Source organism: Zonotrichia albicollis, chromosome 26 (assembly GCF_047830755.1).
Source record: "Zonotrichia albicollis isolate bZonAlb1 chromosome 26, bZonAlb1.hap1, whole genome shotgun sequence".
NCBI lineage: Eukaryota > Metazoa > Chordata > Aves > Passeriformes > Passerellidae > Zonotrichia > Zonotrichia albicollis.
Genome location: NC_133844.1, coordinates 5,961,867 through 5,970,214, shown reverse-complemented (window position 1 = coordinate 5,970,214; position 8,348 = coordinate 5,961,867).

Genomic DNA, 8,348 nt, shown 5'->3' with positions numbered 1-8,348 from the left:
TTTCCCCTGGGTTTTCCTCCTCAGATCCTCCTCAGGAACCTTTTGGTCCTCTTCAGCTCCTGGAGCCAGAGCTCTGAGTGGGAAAGAAGGAATGGGAAGAGGCTTGGGAGCAGGATTGGAGCAGGAATGGGTTGGGTGGGAGAGGACCTTAAATCCATGCAGTGACACCTCCCACTATCCCAGGGTGCTCTAAGCCCCATCCAGCCTGGCACTGGGCACTGCCAGGGATCCAGGGGCTGCCACAGCTTCTCTGGGAATTCCAGCCCAGCGCCTCCTCACACTCACAGACAGGAATTCCTTCCCAATATCCCATCAAATCTCCCATTTTCCAGTGGGAAGCCATTCCCTGTGTCCTGGCCCTCCATCCCTTGTCCCCAGTCTCTCTCCAGCTCTCCTGGAGCCCCTTTAGTCCCTGGAATGTGCTGGAAGCTCTCCCTGGATCCTTGTCCTCTCCAGGTGACCATTCCCAGCTCTCCCAGCCTGACTCCAGAGGGACTCCAGCTCCTTGATCTGAGATTCCATCCATCCATCCATCCATCCATCCATCCATCCATCCATCCATTCATCCATCCATTGCCATCCATCCATCCATCCATCCATCCATCCATCCATCCCTCCATCCATCCCACATCCATCCATCCATCCCTCCATCCGTCCATCCATCCATCCGTCCATCCATCCATCCATCCATCCATCCATCCATCCATCCATCCCTCCATCCCTTTATCCCTTTATCCCCTTAAACCTCAGACCTGTGCCCCAAAATGAACAGCTGAGCATTAAAATCCCTTTCCCAGGTTTTCCTGGTATTTCCGGGAATGCAGGCGAGGACTGTTCACCTTTAACAACTCCTCCACGATTTTTGGGATTTTTTTTTTCCCTGCCCTTTAAGCCAGGGATGTGCGGAATTCCTGCACATTCGGGTTGGACAGGAATGCCACCCCTCCACAAAATGCATTAAAACAGGGAGAGGCAATGCAATTTCCCAAAGGAAAGAGCAAAGGGACCCCTGTGGATCTGCGGCCCCGCTCTCCCCTATCTCCAAGGCTCCATGTGCTCCTGGCCCTGCTCTGATAAGGCTCCTTTGAATCCCTTTTCAATCCCTGTCCTCCCCTCCCATTGGCTGCCGCCTTCCCGAAAATCTGCCATGAAAGGGAAAGCAAAAAAAAAAAATAAAAACAAACCAAAAAAAAAAAAACAAAAAAAAACCAAAACCAAACCTGAACAGCTCAGGGCTGAGTGAAATCTGTTTGTTTGGGATTCATGGAGCGTTTTTCCAGGAAGAAGGGGGCTGGGAATGGGGCATTGGGGTCCCCTTTTCCCACAGGGAATGGGGGAATCAATAAATCCCTTCAGACTGAAAGGTGAGGGATGGGATGGGATGGGATGGGATGGGATGGGATGGGATGGGATGGGATGGGATGGGATGGGATGGGATGGGATGGGATGGGATGGGATCCATGGGATGGGATGGGATGGGATGGGATGGGATGGGATGGGATCCATGGGATGGGATGGGATGGGATGGGATGAGATGGGATGGGATGGGATCAGTGTGAGGAATGGGATGGGATCCATGGGATGAGATGGGACCCATGGGATGGAATGGGATGGGACAGGATGGGATGAGATGGGATGGGATCAGTGTGAGGGATGGGATGGGATGGGATGGGATGGGATGGGATGGGATGGGATGGGATGGGATGGGATGGGATGGGATGGGATGGGATGGGATGGGATGAGATGGGATGGGATCAGTGTGAGGGATGGGATGGGATGGGATGGGATGGGATGGGATGGGATGGGATGGGATGGGATCCATGGGATGGGATCCATGGGATGGGATCCATGGGATGGGATGGGATCCATGGGATGGGACAGGATGGGATGAGATGGGATGGGATGGGATCAGTGTGAGGGATGGGATGGGATGGGATCAGTGTGAGGGATGGGATGGGATCCATGGGATCCATGGGATCCATGGGATGGAGGAATTCAGCGTGGATTCTTTGCTGGAGCCAAACCAGCAGCAGGATGTGAAATTCCCATCCAGGCCTCATCCCAACCTTGCTCCAACAATTCTCCTGGAGGAACATTTGGGGTTATTTGGAGCCTTTGAAGGTTTATTAGTTATAAACAGGTTTGGAATTGCATTCCCAGGATTTAATTGGCTCCTTCCCGGCGCCAGCAGATGGGAGCTGCTGCCTTTATGGGCACCCCGCTGCTGGAAAATCCCCTTTTCCTGGGAAGGGACAATGATCCGTGTCCCTCTGGAATGGCAGCAGGGACAGGAGGGGATCCGGGGAATGAAGCACTAAAACCACCCCATAAACCCCATTCCCATCATTAATGAAAAGTTGTGATTTTCCAGTGAAAACCCTGGAATGGGGCCTGGGGGTGGCCTTGGGTTTATGAACATGCAGGAGAATCCATGGATCCGTAATTCTGTCCATCCTCATGGAGGAAAACTCGGTTGGATTTGTATTTTTAGCCCAAAAATTGATTTTTAAAATTAACTTTCCCATTATTTTAATATTTTCAGGTCTGTGCTGTCTCAAAGTTTTGGCAAATCCATGTCCTGATTTCCCATGATTTTGGAAAGAATCATCCCAGTTTTGTCATCCTTCAGCTCCCAAATTTTCCTCCTCTTCCTCCTTTTCCTCCTCCTCCTCCTCTCCCACACCTTCCCAAGTTCCAATGTAACAAAAACCACCACTTGGAAAAAAAATCAGATTTTTCCTTAAAAAACCCCCAACCCTGCGACTCCTTGAATTCCCAGCCACTAATTCCATTAATTATGTTATGATGCAATTAAGCATTTCATTTCCTGCCTATTAGAGCCTCAATTATTAATTAATAATTACAGATCATTAACTGATAATGTTCTCTTGGCAGCTGAATTATTAATCTCCCGCGACGGAGGGTTTTTTTTCCTTGACATTTCTCTCTCATTTTTTCCTCGGAATTTGGACCTTTCCCAGCTCTGGGAAAAAGTAAAACTTTTGGGAATCTGCATAAAAACCAGGAGGGAATCAGCTCATTCCAGGAATCTTCCCTGATCCATGAGGGAGGAAATTCCTCATCCCCCAGGTGGAGGCGAAGAAGTGGCTGCTCCAAGGGGTCCCCAAATCCATAAATTTTGGGAGCAGTGGAGTCATAAACCTTGGGAAAGTGGAATTCCAGAGCATTCCATGGCCAGGGAAAGGTGGGAGGAGACATCTGGAGTCTTGGAGGACTCCAGGGCCAAGAGAAGTTGGGAGAAGGACACTGAGAATCCTGGAGAACTTCAGGGCAAGGAAAAGGTGGGAGAAGAATTCCAGGAATCCTTGACCTTTCCAGGGGCAGGAGAAGGTGGAGACACTGGGAATTCTGGAGAATTCAGGGATCAGGAAAAGGTGGGAGAAGGACATCTGGAATCTTGGAGATCTCATGGGGAAGGTGGGAGGACGCTGGGAATTCTGGAGAACTCTGGGATCAGGAAAAGGTGGAGACACCTGGAATTCTGGAGCACTCAGGGAACATTGGAAGGTGGGAGAAGAACATCTGGAATTCTGGAAAACTTCAGGGCCAGGAAAAGTTGAGAGAAGGATACCAGGAATCCTGGGGAATTGCAGAGGCAGGAAAAGATGAAGACACCTGGAATTCTGGTGCCCTCAGGAATCAGGAAAAGGTGGGATAAGGATCCCTGGAATTCTGGAGAACTTCAGAGCCAGCAAAAAGTGGGAGAAGGACACCAGGAATCCTGGAGAACACCAGGGACAGGAAAAGTTGGGAGAATGATACCAGGAATCCTGGAGAACTCTGGGATCAGGAAAAGGTGGAGACACTGGGAATTCTGGAGAACTTCAGGGCCAGGAGAAGGACACCAGGAATCCCGGAGGACTCTGGGATTAGAAGAAGGTGAGAGAAGGACACTGGGAATTTTGGAGCACTCAGGGATCAAGGGAAGGTGGGAGAAGGACACCAAGAATCTTGGAGAAATCCAGGACCAAGAAAAGTTGGAGAAGGACACTGGGAATCCTGGAGAACTCCAGGGCCAGGTGGAGACACCTGGAATCCTGGAGCCCTCAGGGATCAGGGGAGGGTGGGAGAAGGACACCAGGAATCTTGGAGAAATCCAGGACCAAGAAAAGTTGGAGAAGGATCCCTGGAATCCTGGAGAACTCCAGGGCCAGGTGGAGACACCTGGAATCCTGGAGCAGTCAGCGGGCAGCAGGACACCCGGAATTTCCCCAAAGGTTTCATCCCTGCATTCACCATCTCCTTTTCCCCACAATCCCCCCCATTTCCCCATCTGACATTCCCACTCGGAATTGGAGACGCTGCTTCCACAAACCCCAAGCAGGGAAATGTTTATTTATTTATGGGATAAACAGGGAAGAGGCGATTTTTGCAATTTTTGGGAAAACAAAGGAACAAACCAAGCAGCTCCAGGGCCTTATCAGCGCTGAGCTCTCCTTATCTGCTCCAGAATCTCCATCATTTCCTCCGCTTCCCCTCGTAATGTTTGTTGTTTGAAGGTTGTTTACAACAGTTATGGAAGGAGGGAGGAAAATTCCATAAATGGACAGAATTTCCAAAAATCAAAATTTGGGAGCGGTTTCCCAACTGCATTTTCCTTCTGGAAGCATCCAAAGAGGGTTAACAATGGGATATCAGGGAAGAGGAGAAAATCCGTGGGCAAAATGTGGTGGGAGAGGGATGGGAACAGGGATTTCTGAGGGGGCAGGACGGGTTTGGAGGATTTAGGATGGATTGAGGTGGGTGCAGGATGGTTTTGAGAATTTAGAATAATTTTTGGGGATGCAGGATGGTTTTGGAGGATTTAGGATGGTTTCGGGGACTTTAGGATGGTTTTGGGGGACTTAGGATGGTTTTTGGGGAGGCACGATTGTTTTTGGGGATGCAGGATGATTTTGGAGGATTCAAGATGGTTTGGGGAGATGTAGGAGGGTTTTGGAAGATTTAGGATGGTTTTTAGGGATGCAGGATGGTTTTGGAGGATTAAGAATGATTTTTGAGGATTTAGGACAGGTTTTGGGGCTGCAGGAGGGTTTTGGAAGATTTAGGATGGATTGAGGGGGATGCAGGATGGTTTTGAGAATTTAGGATCATTTTTGGAAATGCAGGATGGTTTTGGAGGATTTAGGATGGTTTTGGAGGATTTAAGGACAGTTTTTGGGAATACAGGATGGTTTTGGAGGATTTAGGATGGCTTTTGGGAACACAGGATTGTTTGGATGATTTAGGACAGGTTTTGGGGGATGTAGAATGATTTTGGAGGATTTAGGACGGCTTTTGGGAACACAGGATGGTTTTGAGAATTCAGGAAAATTTTTGAGGATTTAGGATTGTTCTGGAGGATTTAGGATGGTTTTGGGGGATGTAGGATGGTTTTGGAGGATTTAGGATGTTTTTTGGGGATGTGGGATGGTTTTGGAGGATTTAGGATGGATTGAGGGGGATGCAGGATGGTTTTGAGAATTCAGGAAAATTTTTGAGGATGCAGGATGGTTTTGGAGGATGCAGGATGGTTTTGGAGGATTTAGGTTGGTTTTGAGAATTTAGCATAATTTTGGGGGATGCAGGATGGTTTTGGAGGATTTAGGACAGGTTTTGGGGATGCAGGACGGTTTTGGAAGATTTAGAATGAATTGAGAGGGATGCAGGATGATTTTGAGAATTCAGGAAAATTTTTGAGGATGCAGGATGGTTTTGGAGGATTTAGGATGGTTTTGGAGGATTTAGGATGGTTTTTGGGAACACAGGATTGTTTGGATGATTTAGGACAGGTTTTGGGGGATGTAGAATGACTTTGGAGGATTTAGGATGGCTTTTGGGAACACAGGATGGTTTTGAGAATTCAGGAAAATTTTTGAGGATTTAGGATTGTTCTGGAGGATTTAGGATGGTTTTGGAGGATTTAGGATGGGTTTGGGGGATGTAGAATGATTTTGGAGGATTTAGGATGGATTGAGGGGGATGCAGGATGGTTTTGAGAATTCAGGAAAATTTTGAGGATTTAGGATTGTTCTGGAGGATTTAGGATGGTTTTGGGGGATGTAGGATGGTTTTGGAGGATTTAGGATGTTTTTTGGGGATGCGGGATGGTTTTGGAGGATTTAGGACAGGTTTTGGGGATGCAGGATGGTTTTGAGAATTCAGGAAAATTTTGAGGATGCAGAATGGTTTTGGAGGATTTAGGATGGTTTTGGAGGATTTAGGTTGGTTTTGAGAATTTAGCATAATTTTGGGGGATGCAGGATGGTTTTGGAGGATTTAGGATGGTTTTTGGGGATGCAGGATGGTTTCGGAGGATTTAGGATGGGTTTTGGGGATTTAGGATGGTTTGAGAATCATCCTGTGTCTCCCCAGGATGAGTTTTGGAACCGGGAGGGACCCGGGGATTTTGGGAAGCCGCAGCCCTGGCCGGGCCCTCCTTGCCACCGCCTTCAAAGAGAATTCCCGAGGAACCCTCGGGGCAGCTCCAGGGGTGGATTCTCCTTCTCCCGTTCCCCCGAGCTGCAGCCGGGGAATTCAGGAGCTGAAGACAAAAGAAGGGATTTTTTTCTCCCCCTTTTTTTAAATTTAAATGAAGTTTTCTGAGTCACTGCCGGCCCTTATCAGCGCTTCCCACTTCCCAAGGATCCCATTCCCTTCCCCGTCCTCTGCCAGCTCCAGCCCGGATCTGAGGAGCTCTTCATTATCAGCTCTGCCTCCTGATAAGCTCCTGTTTATCAATTCCCTTCCCCTCCCAGAGATCTCCATTTGCTCGGCGGAGTTTTCTTTTGTTCCTTCCGATTTTTAATTTATTTATTTCCCTTTAAACCCGCAGATAAGGGAATTTTCCTCCTTCCCTGGCTCCCTTCCAGCCCGGCCCCTCTCGGCTCTGCTCCCTCCCATCCAGCCGCGCTCCCAGCCCCGCCGTCACCTCGAGGATGGGATTTTTGGGGTGGTTTTGAGGAATTTCCCCACTTGGAGAAGATCTGTGGGGTATTTGCCCACCCCGACCTCCAGATCTGGGTGGGAATTTCACTTTCCAAGGGGTGCAGAAGGATTCTGGAGGGTGCAGGAGGATTTTGGGGGTGCAGGGAAATCCAGGAAGATGCTGCAGGAAGCAGAAGGATACAGGAGGGTTCAGGAGGATACAGGAGGATGCTGAAGGATCCAGAAGGATCCAGAGGGATGCAGGAGAATCCAGAAGGATCCAGAAGGGTCCAAAGGGATGGAGGAATGTCCAGAACATTTCAGAAGGATCCAGAGGAATGCAGGAGGAAGCAGAAGGATCCAGAAGGACCCAGAGGTATCCAAAAGGATGCAGGAGTGTGCAGAAGGTTCCAGAAGGATCCAGAGGGATGCAGGAGGAATCAGAAGGATTCAGAGAGGTTCAGGAGGATCCAGAGGGATGCAGGGGGATCCAGAAGGAATCAAAAGGATCCAGAAGGATCCAAAGGGATGCAGAAGTGTGCAGAAGGATCCAGAGGGCTGCAGGAGGATCCAGAATGGTCCAGGGGAATGCAGAAGGATCCAAAGGGATGCAGGAGTGTGCAGAAGATTCCAGAAGGATCCAGGGGAGTGCAGGAGGATCCAGGAGGATGCAGGGGAGAGCAGAAGGTTCCAGAAGGATCCAGGGGGATGGAGGAGGAAGGAGAAGCATCCAAAAAGATCCAGGAGGATCCAGAAGGATCCAGAGGGATGCAGGATGATCCCATAGGATCCAGGGGCATGCAGAAGGTTCCAGAAGGACCCAGGGGGGTGCAGGAGGGAGCAGAAGGATCCAGAAGGATCCAGGGCGTGCAGGAGTCAGCAGCTGCAGGGAGCTGAGGCAGAGCAGCCCCTGCAGCACCTGCCCCGGGATGTCCCCACCTGTCCCAGCAGGAAAAGCTCCCAAGCCCCCGTTCCCTCCCCGTGCATCCCTTCCCTAAGCCAGGCTCTGTTAAACCAACCCCTCCCAAACCCCCATCCCTTCCCTAAGCCAGGCTCTGTTAAACCAACCCCTCCCAAACCCCCGATCCCCCTTCCCTAAGCCAGGCTTTGTGAAACCAGACCTCCCGGAGGAGGAGGAGGTGACAGCTGTGTCCCCAGGGAATATTTACAGGCTGCCGAGCCGTGCCGGTGATCAGCAGCGGGGGTGGCGGCAGGGGCCATCCGTCACCGTCACCGCTGTCACCTCAGGGCCTCGCTGCTGCCGGGAGCGCCAGATCCATCACCCGCACCCGCCAAGGTCCCACCAAGGTCCCTGCCAGGGTCCCACCAAGGTCCCCACCAAGGTTCCCCCAATGTCCCCACCAAGGTCCCCACAAGTTCCCCCCCCAAGATCCCACTAATGTCCCACCAATGTCCCCATC